Source organism: Coloeus monedula, assembly GCF_965178545.1.
Source record: "Coloeus monedula genome assembly, chromosome: 6".
Taxonomy (NCBI): domain Eukaryota; kingdom Metazoa; phylum Chordata; class Aves; order Passeriformes; family Corvidae; genus Coloeus; species Coloeus monedula.
The window spans coordinates 48,403,749-48,416,472 of NC_138786.1; the positions used below are offsets into that span (position 1 = coordinate 48,403,749).

Sequence of the window (12,724 nt, forward strand, 5' to 3'; positions counted from 1 at the left end):
TCTTTCTGAAGGAGAGCTGCTTATGGAAATTGTAGTTTCTATGAGGTGAAAGTTGAAGGTGTCTGGTGCTTTCTTATGGTCATTGAATTGTTACAGAAATAGGTGTTAAAAGGACAAATTTTGGAAAGCCAGATGATACAAAATGTTCCCCTTAATCACTCCATGGAGAGCATTTGCACAGCAGGGTGAAAAAAGGATCAAATTTTGGAAACCACAAAAATTAATTTAGGGAAGTACTCACTGTGAAAGACAAACACGACATGAAACAGCTTTTGTGTGAGATTTTAGTACAGTATTAGTTCTAGTTTTTAGTTTGCATATATTCTCTGATTTTTATCTTTGGTTTAATCTGAATCTTTAATTGAACATTCTGTGCTTGATAACGGTCAGATAAGTAGACTGGGTAGGTATATTTGCTGTTTAAAGTATTTTTCATTAAACTGCTCTGGGCAACAGTTTTATCTCTCTAAAACCACTTAATGTTTTACCATGAAAGGAGAAGTTATGCTAAGCATCCAAGTCTAATAATTCTCATAACGGAAGTGGTACAACTCTGTCAGGAAGTGGATCATTTCTTGAAAGAGTGCATTTGTTACTGTTTCTAGGGTCCTGTTTCAGTTAGTATTACTTTCTTCACTGAAAAGTCATTTGTTTATCTTTTTCTTCAGTCACTGTACAGTTGCAGCTACTATTATTACAGGCAGCACTTTACAAAGTTTAGTTGCTAAAAGTCTACATGGTTATAGAAGAGAAAAAAAAATAATTGTCAGGTTTCTCAGTTTCTGATGAGGAAAAGGAAAATGAGTGAATGCTGTCTAGAGGGCAGAGAAAGCACTAGCCATTAAAACAGAAATAGGGGGTTATTTTACTTTTTTAACTGGTAAAGCTGCTTAAGCTAGGCAGAAATGGAATTTCTGTTTAATAAAAAGAATTGACTTTTGAATCGTAATCCTCACTCACAATAGTTTGAATTTTTTTTCATATTTGTTGGAGGGAACACAGGAGTGTTATACATAATGTTATCGTTAAACCTCAGTAATACTGACTGAGTAAACTTCAAGTCCTTTTCAAGACCTGCATGTAAATTCTCGCTATTTTGAAAATTTTGGAGAAGGGGACTTTAGAAAGGAAAAGTTAATCAAGGTGATCTGAAAGCTAGTGATGATGAAATTAAAACTTTTAACTCATCATGAAGATTGTGAATACATTCTGATAGTTGCAGAAGTTATGGTTCTGCTTTCCTACTCCAGAGAAGGAAGCATAAACATGAGAAAAAAAGTGTTTAAATGGCAGACCTTAAAGTTCTGCATTGTAGTTCTTAAAGAGAGCCTGCAGAAAAAGAGATAAGTAAAAAGAAGTGCCACATAAAATGAAGGGGAAAGGAATTTTTGAAAACTGTAACTAAAAAATAATAAATTCATTGCCATAACTTTTCTTCTAATGATATATTTAAAGATACTGCATCTGTTAAATTACCACAGAGCAAAAAGAGATTTAATGAAGTGAACAGTATTACAGAGGTTCCTTTTCCTTTATCTGGAGAAGAGTTGTATGATTATTGATTTGGAACCTACTCTTTTAAATTTATAAAGATAAGATGTCTCCATGAATTGAAGTGGAAGAAGAGAAAATCTGGAAGCAAATGGATAAATTAATAGCATATGATGTTTCAGTTGGTATATCTCCTGGAGTTTGAAAGGGACTTGGAGCTCCTCAGAAAAAGTAGGAAAACTCCCATTAGTTTCAACTACTATATCAGGTGACTGGAAGGCACCTCTCAACCTAGAGTATTATTATATTTTTATAATATAATACAATATAATTTAATATAAGCAGCATTACAACTAAAAACAACTTTAAAAGGACCAGGAAAATGTTTTGATGAAAGGTTTGAAGGATTATGCTTAGTTTTAAGGAATAAAAATAAATTAAAATGTGTTAGAGAACCAGTAGATAAATATGTTTCCGTGAACATGGCCTAGATATAAAATACTATTGTGAAAAATCAAGTAGCAAAAGCTATAATAGCAGATTACAAATTTTCAATACATCCAAAAGATGAGGATTTTTAACTTCACCTGCATAATTGACACTGGCACTGTAAATTGTATGACTTGTGACTAGAGCTAGCAGGTAACTGGTATTGAAGCATTTCTATGATTTCATAACTGTTTTTCTTAAATTTTTCATCCCATACTGATTTATTTAGATACAGGATGTGAACTAGGGTATCTCTAGCTCAGCATTGCTGTCTCCAGTGCTGGCCAGGAGCAGCTGTGTAGTGTCATGACAGTCTGTGGTATAACACTGTAGTCCTTGGATAAAGGCCTCTATTTGTTTGGATTGACTTTGCCATTTGCTAGTTTCATCTGATGGCCCATAATGATTTAGTTACAAAAGAGAGTGAAGAATTGTTACCTTTTATTTCCTCCATGGTTTTGCTTCGTCTGTCCCTATTTCATAGGCAAACCCAGAATATGAAGCAGTAGCTTCACCACCTCAAAAAAAATCAAGTAAAATATTTGCTGTAGGTAATCTGCTGTAGAGGTTATGCACCATGCACTTGGAGTTTTTTGAGCTTTCAGTAATCCATACACAGCCTCATTTCTTTCATTTTTCTTAGGTAGAGAGGACTTCTGGGGGAAACCTAGATTATTTAAATGTTAGAACACTCCGTTTTAATACATCTTTTTTCTTTTCTAATGTAGAGTGTTTGCTGTGACAGTCTTTGAAAAGAATGTCAAACTCCAGTTGGTCAGAAGACATTGTACACTCTTCTTGTAAATTCCTCAGGATTTGCATTTTCTGTGAAGTGTTAGACTTCCATGCAAATAAGTGCCCCATTAAGCAATTTTCCTTTAACTGGCAACTTTTATTAAGCCTGGCTAAGAGTGAGGTTTGGCATCCTTCTTACAACATGTCACATTCAAGCTTACTTTTCTGTGGTGACTGCTTCTTAATGTATTGATGGGGAACATGACAGCAATATAGATTATTGACATTGTAAATAACTCCATTAACTTTGAGGTATTTCAACCCCCTCACCCCCCAGCACTTTCAAGATTTAATAAAGATTTATACTAGTAACACATCTCTATCCATTTTTAAAAGAACACTTTTGTATTCAAGGATTTTATTCCAAACCCAACACTGATTACAGATTTACTGTCATAAATTATTTGCTTCCCATTTGACTCAATGTTACCTTTCTGCAACTCTAGTGGGATGCATCTTCAAACTGGAAGTCAGATGAGGCAAATGCCACAGATTACTTGTAATATGCAGAGAAGTTAGTGTACGCCTTTGATTAAATCACTTGTTCTCTGAGTAACTGTTTTGCTTTAACCCCAGTCAGCAGCCAAGCCCCAACCAGCTGCTCACTCACTGCCCCACTGGCAGGGTTGGGGACAGAATTGGAAGGGCAAAAGCTGGAAAGCTTATGGGTTAAGATAAAGACAGTTCAATAGAGAAAGCACAAGCCACACACACAAGCAAAGCAAAATAAGGAATTGATTTACTTCTTCCCATGGGCAGGCAGGTGTTCAGCCATCTCCAGGAGAGCAGGGCCCCATCACAGGTAATGGTGACTTGGGAAGATGAAATCCATCACTCCAAATGTGCCCCCCTTCCTCCTTCTCACTTTAAATACTGAGCATGGTGTCACATGGTTTGGAACATCCCTCTGGTCAGTTTGGGTCACTTGTCCTAGCTGTATCTCCTCCCATGCCCCTCCAATTTTCTTGCCAGTGTGGCAGTATGAAAGCAGAAAAGGCCTTGGCTGTGTGCAAGCCCTGCTTAGCAATAAGAGAAACATCCCTATTATCATCACTGTGTTCAGCCAAATCCAAAACACAGCCCCATACCAGTTGGTGTGAAGAAAAATTAATTCTACCCCAGGCAAAACCAGTTGTAAGGCCCCAAACAACTTGCTTGATGAGACTTAACAGGGCTTACAGTTGTTCATGTACTTTGAGTTAGATGCATAGGAGAAATACTGACAAGATATTCTCAAGAGATCAACAAAAAAAGACTTTACTGACAACTTTAGAAATTCAAAGAACTTTGGCAAAAGGCTTAGAGCAGCATTCACTCAACATAAGCCACTTCTCAAAGTATTAACTTAGCAAGCTCAAAGCCCATTCAATTTTAAGTTACTCAAAATTCTAACAAGAGGGAATCAGAAGAAGAAAGAAGAAATACAGCTATCAACTCCTGGGTTCCAACAGTGTCCAACTAAGAGAAATTCCAAGAGGAGGTAGATCAAGGCATGTATGGCTCCTGTTTGGCCTTAAATATCCCTTGGTCTTCCTGGGCCCTTCCCCCAGGTGGGACTTCTGGTTATTTGGCCACTCAGGAGCTGGGTTGGGAGCTCATGAGGTGGGTGTAGGGCATTGCCTCAGGTGTGTCAGGGATTGGTCACTGCGGAGCAGGGATACAGGCCTGGGGGGTTGTATGGGGTAGGGCACCACCTCACCAGGGAAAGGCCTGACCTGTCTCTTATGCACACACATGGAAGGTTTTGAGCCAGTAATCTTTCTAGTCTGTCACACTAGCACAGAAACACGTATCTATAATGTGATATGGCCTTATAGTATCTTCCTGCCCAAGAATTTGGTTTTGGCAGTAGTGAGTGAGTTGTGAGATGCTTGCCGTTATTTTCCTGCTTCTTTAGATAACAAATTTGTTAAACTATTCCACTGTGTGACAGTATTTTTCTTTAGAAAACTGTGATTAGTGGAGGTAATGGTCTGGTTGACGCATAATATAAAATAATTACTTTTGGATAACAAGTACCAAAACAACAGAATTATAAATCATTTGGGGTTGGACAGGAACCCACTGCAGTCCCAGAACACTATCCTTTAATGGATATATAAGGAAGAGATAGAGAGGTTTTCTGAGGAAATCTTGAGAGTCTCACTGCTTTGACAAACAGCAAGTGTTAATCCCTTATTTAATCTTGCGTCTCAAGGCAGACCAAAGCTGTGTTTTCTGTAGCCTTCTATGTACTCTTTCTGACTTTGGATATGCCATGTAAAAATAATCATGCCTTCTCTAAGACAACAGCTGCCTAATCTTTCCAGTGTCTCTCTTTCTCTGCAGAAGTAAATGCCTTCACACCACCCACACACCCCAGGAGAGCAGCCTTACCCCCCACTCCCTGCCTCTGCTATGGTAGCAGCAACATCCATTTGTCTTCAATTACAGAGTTAAGGATGTTGTTGTCACAGCTGAAGGTGACGTTAAGCATCTCACATTATCACTTTTCTCTTCCTATTATTGCTTTTCCCCTTCTATGTTGAAGCTTCACAGTGCATCCTCTTACGTAGTTGAAGCTTTGGGTTACAATTTAATGTGGTTTGGCCTTACTGATTTGGCTGTTCTGTTTAGTTTTGTAAACTTTATTCCTGTTGAGGTTCTTAAACATGACTAATACAGAAGTCATATACTCTTATTAAACCAGAACCTTGTCTAGAATAGCCATAAACCCAAAATATTTAAAGAAAGTCTGCCTATCCATTTTATTAATAATCACACCATCCCCTGTTTATAGAATGTTCATTGCTAATCTTCACCTATTTACTTTGGAGAAACTTACCTCTTGTCTTTTCTGATTATTTGCTTGTCTTACATCTACCTGTTAACTCCACATATTCATGCAATAAATATCCCAGCAGTCAGGTTACCCCCAATATTCCCAAATGGTTTCAAAGAGGCCACAAATGTATTCTGATTTATTACAAAAAGATCTAATGAATTAATTCTGAATGTTATTTTATAGGTGGTATCAAGGCTATTTTCAGCAGAAGTTTCAATCTCTAGTTGAAAACATACAGCTTTACCAAGTGTTCAGTGCAGGTAAGAGATTACATCACAGTGCAATAATACTGAAGAGCCCTTGCTATAGCTGGCCAAGATACAGACTTTGTGCCGAGCAAGATGCAGACTCAGAACAAAAAGATGCCCCCCAAAATTTCTTATTAATGTGCTGTGATGAAAGCCCTTAGAAGACAGCTGTAAACTGGGAAAACTTTGACTTTTTCACTGAAGCTGATTATAAAGGTCAGAAATTGGTTGTCCATCAGAAATATGTGTCTATCAAGGTACAAAATCAGCCATCAATAAGCATGGTATCCTCTCTATTCCTGTTTATTTTTAAGAAAGACATTTGAGATGCTTGACTTCAGCTCATGAACCCAAGGTCACTGAAATTAGATGCATTTCTGTGAATATACTTAGCTATTTTTAATATACATGGATTATATCCTGAACAATGCCTACTTAATGCACTTTGTTTCACATATTTTCTTTTGTGTACTTAGTAACCATGGAAAAGTCACATACTGATCATTCCATTCTTTGAACTATAACATACGTATTTTGGACTTCTATTCTGTTAAATTTATTCAGTCTTGAAATAACTGCTTGAGAACAGTTTGCTTTATATGATGAACCATGGAATGAATGCATATATATTATTTATATACGTATATATATACTTTTTTTCTTGCCCAGATTTTGAAACCAAGTACAAATCACAGTATTTTCTGTCTTCAAAAGGAGTGGAAAATATTGTGTAATTTTATCCAAACTGAGGCTGGATCTACTCAGAATGCTTGTTTTTTACATTTTCCACTACAGAGAGGGGGGGAGGAGGGGGAAGTATGTTTATTGTTTGATGCAAAAGACACAGATTTGCTTATTTTTATATGTGGTTTCATAGTCTTCTAATGCTCCAGTGAGCTTGCATTACTTCTGTCAATTTTCCCATGGACTCAATGATTGTATATCTCATATCTGCAGTTTGAAGTGCTTAATAGATTCAAAATCAGCCTTGTATAGCAAACTTTCTATGTCAAAGTCAGTTAATTTATAAAGACAAGTATTATGAGAAGAGAAAAGAAATTTCCATTAGGGAAATCTGTCAGTGGAGAATGGAGTTTGAAAGTCATTAGGTACCATCATCTCTTCAAGTGTTTTAGTTGTAGTAACTTTTTTTTAATAGCAGTCTCCTACTACTCCACCAGTCTGACTGGAAATCACAGCAGTTTCTAGTAACTGATGTCTGTTCATCTTACTTTTAACTGATTAAAATCCTCTCTTTTTAATTTGTAATGAGAAACACCTTGATCCTGTATTCGAATCATAATGTTCTTCTAACTTTGCACATTTTTGAAAATACTTCCTGGTATTTACAATATAGCAATATATCATACAATACACCTTGCTTTATAGGATTTTTTTTTTGTTATATTTCCAAGTAGCTGAACAATTATCCATTCTTTAGGTTTACTTTTTTTCTGTCCAGAAACACTGTTTCTAAATACTCCATCTTCAAATTTCCAGGTGGTCCCAAAAATATGTCTTTGTACTAATTGTATTAAAAGAGAAGCTACCTAAATAGGCCTAGGTTTGAACCGAACTCATTACTCCCTTTCCCCGACAATCAAAATCCCACACATTTGACTAGTCTTTTGGAGACAAACCCCACAGCTTTTCAGAGTTTAGTTTATCAAATGTGAATGCTCTATTTTAATTGTACATTTATATTTGAAGCACATTAATACAAGCTGCTGAGTGCTTTTAATTTGTCTTGTCTTTTTTCACTGCATATACCATGTAGTCTGATCCTTTGGGATGAGATACTGCTGAAAATTGCTGGAACACTCGTGTAAGTTGCTTGTCTCAAGAGGAAATATTTTTATGGAATTAGGATTAAAGGAATGCCTGTGTTTGTAGATTGCATTCTAAAATAAATACAGTTCAGTTACTTTTAAATATATTAGCCTTGAAATCCATGCAAAATTCTTAGCATTTGCATCTAGACAGTTTTCCAAGTAAAGTAATTGGTGAAATCCATATTATATGCTGCAAGATGCAGTTATATGGGATAAAGTCCACTTGGCTATCAGTCTTTACGTTAACTTCTACAAACAAAGAAATGTCCTTTAGCTCCAAAGTTTCTGAACCAGAGGTCATGAAATGCTGGAAGGATAAAGCAGCTAGGTTTTTTGAACGTTTTCTCTGCTTTTGAGCTCTTCCTTAGGTATGCATTGTTGATCACTATCAATGTCAGGAAACTGGGCTAGATGTAGCTTTAATTCTATTTTCTGAAGAATACTGTTTTAATAATATTTTTAATTATTTGGACTTCATGTATATATTAACTGTACCATGAAACTGTTCAGGCACTATGATGTAATGTAAATTGAAAATCCATTTCAGAGAAGGAGGAAAATTCAGTCAGATCAAAAGCTAATGCTCAAATGAGCCAAGAGTCTTTTCTCATTTGAAAACAAAATAAACCAAAACTTAGCACACTCCCCAGATTTAGGATATATAATAAGTTATGTGAAAAAAAGTCCAAGAACAAAAATGGTTACTCTTAAAAAGTGCTTTGTAAATAGGAATATCATAGAATGGTTTGGAAGGGACCTGGAAAATCATCTAGTTCAAATCCCTCTACCATGGGCAGGAACACTTTCCACTAGACCAGGTTACTCAAAGCCCCTTCCAAACCAGCCTTGAGCACTTCCAGAGATGGGCAGCCTGGGTTGGTGCTTCACCACCCTCTCAGGAAAGAATTTCGTTTCAGTATCTAACCTAACCCTACCCTCTTCCAGTTTGAAGATATTACCCTTTGTCCTATCAAATTCCAAATGTGAGATATGGAATTTTAAGGTACATTATTACCATTTCCTATCTGGCATGTGTACAGAAACCAGGAAAAAGGATCAATGGTTGCTAAGAAGACAAAAACAGAGCTAAACCTTATTTCTGAACTGTATGGTTCATCAATACTAGTTACAACTTATATCAAGGTGGTTAGCTTGTTTCATACATGTGCTTATAAAAAGCAGTTGTATTGCTTATATATTTTTCTGTCTTTATGCTAACTTTTCTGTCACATCTTTCTTTGCTTAGATCAGCATATAGTATATGGCTTGTATTCAAACATGTATGCAGCTGAAGTACAATGCAGCAAATGTTTAAGCACTTCATCTGTCCTTGAACTCGATGGGACTAATTATCTGTTTATCTCTTTTGCTTTTATTCATAGAAGTACTATAGGTTTGAGTCCTTAAGCTGTAAGCTCTGTGGTAAGGTTTTATGCATATTTACCTCTACCATATCTGGGAACAAAACTCTAAAAGAAAACAATAATAGTAAGAACTTAAATTTTTGTTTTGGGTTGCTTCTATACAAAATACAGGCTCAATTTTTGAATTAGAGCACACCAAGATACCAATGACTGTAGTTTATTTATATCTTTAAAATATAAAATGAGGTGATAGGTGTGTAAAACATTTTCAGCCCTTACCTTCTTATTCTTGGTAATGAAAATCAAAATTATGACATTAGCATCCCTTTCAAGCCAGCTAACTGATGCTGCAGCATTATGAGTCATCTCTTTTAACACCAAACTGCCTTTTAAAAAAATGTTTTAATGGTGATAAAAGGTTTGAGCGTGATATGTGTACAGATCTTACTCTACCCATGGAACATAGAGAAAAGTGGTAAAATTTCAGGATTGACTCTATGAGCTAGAAAGGTAATTGCATTTTTTCAACATCTTGGGTTCTTTGCTGATACTGCTTATGAACACGGCAGTTTGAGATGTTCACTATGCCTGCTGTAACTGCATGGAACACTGTGTATGATTGTGTAAGGCACTGAATAGCTGCAGAGTGAGACAGTGTAGTCAACTGATACCTGATCTAATCTGTCTAATCTGTCACCAGGAACTTAGATGTGAAGTTCTTCACATGGCCTGTGCTGGGATCAACAGCAGAGCAGATCTCCTGAGCTGCTCCATTGCATTCACTGCACAGCCACAGTGCTGCTGCCACCAGCGGTGATGCCCCAAGGGTGCCATAACAGAGTGACTGCATCAGAAACACCCACATGCTGTGGGGTCAGGCTGCCCAGGACAGTTCAATAAGGGCCTGTATCCTTTCTTTCAGTTTAAAAGTGTAAGGTAATTGGGAATTTCCTTTTCAGAACACAATGCTTCAGTTCAAGCCTACCTTTCTTCTAGGCAGAAGGCACTGTGGTAGCCTATGGCTGTGGTGTAGCATTCCGTGCTTTGCCAAGGCTTGCTGTGGTGGATGAGGACAGTTGCCCAGGGCAATTACATCATATACTGGTCTTGAATGACTGTTTTGAGTTCAGAAATGGTGAAGGCAACTGTTGGTACTCTGCAGCATCAACACACCACTTGCAGAATGTCTCTTCCCATGGTCAGCGTGATTGCCATTTGCCTATAGAATTAGTTAATTCCTGGTTCCTGCAGATGACTGGACGATCAGGTCAGCAACACTCATTTGCTTGGTTGAACTGCCACATCATCCAGGTCTTCCATCACCCACATTACTGCCCAGCTGAGGTCCTCAAAGATTCATGTGCTGTAGAGTTTCATAGTTTCTCTGTATAGGCAGGGGAAGAAGAGTTAGGAATGATGTACAGATCTTCATTCAGGCCCACCACAAGGGGCTTTGACTGTTCACAATTATAACTCATTCATACTACAAGTTCTTGTTCACAAGTTCAGGGATGTTAAAGATTATCACTCATCATTTATTGGGTCTGTGATGCAGTCTATCAAATAAGTATGTAATGCCTGTGGGATTTAGAACTTGGGCATCTTCATTAGGGACAAAGCAGCACTCTCTTCTCCAAATGGACTGTGATATTGTCAGCCTTAGAGTATATGTCTAATTACTAATAGCACTGCTCATTGTCCTTTTCATTGTACTGCTCTACTAAGTGTTGATCAAACATGCCCTAAGCTCTTGCAGATAGAGGGGAAATGTGTCTGCAGGTCCCTGGCTGCACCAAACAGACCATTGAGGGCCGTTTCCAGATCATCATGACAACTACAGTCACCACATAATACCACAGTTGTCAGGTACACATTAATGAAAGCATAGTAATGCAGCCATAGTTTCTCCATGACTTGGAGCCTTTCAAGTTAGAATGGATGCTGCAGAGCAGAGTTGTCCAGGTATCCTTGATGAAAATTAACATTTATTACAGGGGCAGTGTGGATGCTCCAAAACAAAATAACAGTCCAAATGCAGACCATTTGCTATCACATAGCACAGTTGCTAACAGCAATTTACCTATACTTATTCCTGAAAGTTGAAGTGAGGTATTCTTGGAGATCCTGCCACAGATTAATCTGGTTATCCCTATAGCACTACTTAAGCCAGGAAGTTTGTCAGGGAAATGATGGTTGGTCCTTTTGAGCTGTTCTTCTTGGTCTAAGAGCTGAAGGAAGCAGTGGAACAATGAAACTTAGTATCTCTTCATTACAGGTATATGTAGAGGCAGAGGTTTTTGTTCTTGGTAGTTTAGAGAGGTACAGTTCCCTGGAGGTTCCCCAGACACAGCCTACTGACACACATGCACCTCAAGGACACTAACTTTGTGTAAACACATGGGCCGCAATCATTTCTTTAGTGACCATCGCTGAGAACTGCTTGGTGAGCAGCAGTGGGTGCAGTGACAGCACCTGCTGGCAGACACATCAACACAAAAGGAATGGCATAATCCTGGAGGGAGCCTGAATGACCTGACAGCAGGAGCATGGCACGTTTTTTGGGAGCATGGTTCTATTTTTATGGTGCGTAGGTAGCAGAACATCACTTACCTGCTTACCTTCAGATGGAATTCCTTGGTAGGAATGAGCACTCCATCAGCCCTGTGACCGTGCATGACGTGACTGGGTGTAACCTAGGTGGTGACATATGTTCTTATCAAAATAAGCACCTGTGGCTGCTGCCTTGCCAACAAAGCAGTACAAGTCACTGTACTTTGTCCTAGGGAGTTCCACTTTCTTTTCTCCTGAGTAAGACTGGAAAGGAAGATTTTTCTCACTTCAGGAGGTTTTTTTCCAGCCAATACCTGTCACCTTGGCTGCTGTGTGCAGGGCACTGTTAGCTGGCCAGTGCTGCCACAGGGGCATGGGAGACACTGGCACTGGTGGCCTGCAGCAAGGTCCTCCTGCATTCTTGGGCTGTCTTGGTGCCAGAAGAGCCCAAGTTAGAGAACTGGTATCTGGACCCAGCCCAGAGAATTGTGGAGCAATTCTAAAGATCTGTAGCTCAGCATAGGTAGGGAAACAATATTTAAATACCACCCTCATGTCCTCATGTTCTTTTTCAATTTCTTGAAGCTGAATAAGCGTATCTTGTCATCTTATGTGAAAACAACCTTTGGTGGATCATCTGTAGTCTCTTCTTACTACAGCTGGTGAGTATTCCTGTCAGCAAAGTCAAAGGCATGAAAGTAGCAGTTTTAAATCTTGATGAATTTCCTAGTCTCCTCGTAGGTGTATACTGTATCTTGCCGAAGGTGCATGGAAATGAGGTGGCTGTTTTAAAACTTGTTGGTCATGTGTATTTTTAAGGTGATGAGGCAGGAATGTGGGTATTAGGCTATGACCCAAGGGGTTGGAAGGGTGTGTGAAGTCATGAGGCCTCATCCTTTGCAGGATAATAAAGCCTGAACAACTGGGATCTTGCATAGGTTGTGCCCATGCAAGGGCAGGGCCCCGATGTGAACTATTCTCTAGTCACTCCCCATATTTCTCCACCTGAGAAACAATTTATTTTGTCCCAGAACAGAAGCTGAGTGTAAAGTAATACCAATGCAGTGGTCACAGTAGCATACAGTGCTGTCTGAAATTGCTGCTTTGAAACCGGTAATTGCTTTCTGTTAT

General features: G+C 38.3%; 1 protein-coding gene across 7 annotated transcripts in view; it reads left to right on the plus strand.

Moving 5' to 3' along the window:
- The window catches only part of DGLUCY (D-glutamate cyclase), a 48,387-nt gene that overhangs the window by 3,578 nt on the left and 32,085 nt on the right, over positions 1 to 12,724 (plus strand). Inside the window, exons 2-3 of one of the 7 annotated variants that reach the window (XM_082282823.1) lie at positions 5,783 to 5,859; positions 12,179 to 12,255. The exons of 3 other annotated variants lie outside the window; for them this stretch is intronic. The gene's annotated coding sequence lies outside the window, so the exon portion shown is untranslated. Of the gene's footprint in view, positions 1 to 5,782; positions 5,860 to 9,753; positions 9,980 to 12,178; positions 12,256 to 12,724 lie in introns of those variants that run through there. 3 more of the 7 variants (XM_082282825.1, XM_082282826.1, XM_082282824.1) reach the window with 3 other exon arrangements.